The sequence below is a fragment of the Dermacentor andersoni genome, chromosome 8 (assembly GCF_023375885.2).
Source record: "Dermacentor andersoni chromosome 8, qqDerAnde1_hic_scaffold, whole genome shotgun sequence".
In the NCBI taxonomy this organism is placed as follows: Eukaryota; Metazoa; Arthropoda; class Arachnida; order Ixodida; family Ixodidae; genus Dermacentor; species Dermacentor andersoni.
The window spans coordinates 53,829,242-53,831,030 of NC_092821.1; the positions used below are offsets into that span (position 1 = coordinate 53,829,242).

Here is a 1,789-nt window from a genome sequence, read left to right on the forward strand (position 1 = left end):
GCACTACATCAACTAGAGTGCTCTACAGTTATCTGCTGAGCGACCATGGTTCAATGGCGACAATCGGACGCCATTGCTTTTTTTTTTTTGCGCTGATGAGATTGGAAATGAGGCGAGACAGTAAGCCGCTGGTATGTACCCGTTCTACGGCAAATAATTCCTGACACTGAAAGAAAGTTGTCGCTATTAAATAACCGAGGGCGACAGGGGGGGGGGGGGGGGGGGGGGGCGGAGAGTACGCGGTCTGTAATGTGCCACCTTGAGTCACTTTGCTGCGTGTTTCTGAAAGCGACAATTCTATCCTACGCTTGACGCTTGATCGTACGCTTGCTAGCAAGCTCGATCTCTGGAGCAAGCATGACAGTGACCGACACAACCAGGTGCCCAGGCAAACTGAGTGAGATGTCTCACAACAAATAGGGTCGCATAGATGTCACAGTTTTTCGTCAAACCTCGGAGCACTGCAACAGTGACCTCCCGTCTGTGGGGTTGCTGCGCGAAGAATGTTAGCAAAAGTAGCAATACATTTTAATACATTACGGCGCCTATGATTTTGGTGCCTAGCTAAACGCTTTCTCGTGGACATAATGCCTATTGTTCGTATATTTGTGGTTGCAAATATACTAGCAGCGCAATACGGACGGACACAAACCAAGCGCACGAGCACAGCTTTACGTTCAGTTAGTGATATATAGTTAAACTGATGGGATGATGACCGCCAGTTTAGCCGAAAAATAAAGCATACCACGCATTATTGGAAAGCTTTAGGTTCCACGCGCACCTGCGGGACGTTGACTTTTCTTACACCATCATTTACGGATTCCTCATTAGTGCCACATTTCCATAAAACATAACTCCTATTTCTCCCTATTCTGTCCCTGGCTTTGTTGCCCGTTTAGTTCTTACGGTTGTAACTAACAAACTACACTAACAAACAAGCCTTTTTTTCAGACACATAGCTCCACTTGTCTTTCTAGCTGAAGCATATATCATGTTATGTTGAGCGAAGGAAGGAAAAAATTGAAAAAATGAGAAAAATATCAGGCATTGTGCCAGGACATTATTCACCCACTCCGACGTTCCTTAATGGCTTGTGTGAGAGCGCAACTGGTGTCATCCTAACGCATAACAAATCCATTCGGTATAACTCCTTAGCACGTAGTATCTCACATAGTGACTGATGATTATGCCTCGGCAAGTGTTAATTTTATCGAAGCCTTAGCGCTGTGTTTGTTTGATGCACTGAGCACAGTCAAGTCTCTGAAATTTAGGAAAACTTCATCGCGAAGACCCATAGTTTCATTTGTCTTTCTGGCTCAAATATAAATTATATGTTATATTGAGCTTTATTGTCATATGTGCTTATATCGCATCTTCGGAGAAGATGCTATATAAGAACTTTCGAATAAAGGGAAAATCGGACATCCTCCAGTTCGTAGCAATTGTTACAAAGGAAAGCCATACGGGTTCCTCGAAAGAAAAGCCTCAGAGTTGAAGAAAAATTCGTCCTGGTCCGGGACTCGAACCCGGGACCACCGCCTTTCCGGGGCAGCCGCTCTACCATCTGAGCTAACCAGGCGGCTAGCAGATGGCAGGGCGAAGTCGAATTTCTCGACAACACGAAGCAAAGGCAAAAGTTTGACGTAGTAGTTCTGCGGAAACCCGCAAGGTGGAGAGAAGTAATGAATAATGGGAAAATCAGACATTCACCAGCACTTTCGACGCTGAACGATGTCCTCGGCAAGCTAGACTCAGCCACTTGGATGAAAGACAGATATCGGTGGCAAAG

General features: G+C 45.4%; 1 non-coding gene across 1 annotated transcript; it reads right to left on the minus strand.

The window, feature by feature from the left end:
• Positions 1-1,504: 1,504 nt before the first annotated feature.
• TRNAS-GGA (transfer RNA serine (anticodon GGA)) lies at positions 1,505-1,579 on the minus strand. Its single transcript has one exon. It is a non-coding gene; the product is annotated as a tRNA-Ser (tRNA).
• Positions 1,580-1,789: the final 210 nt, after the last annotated feature.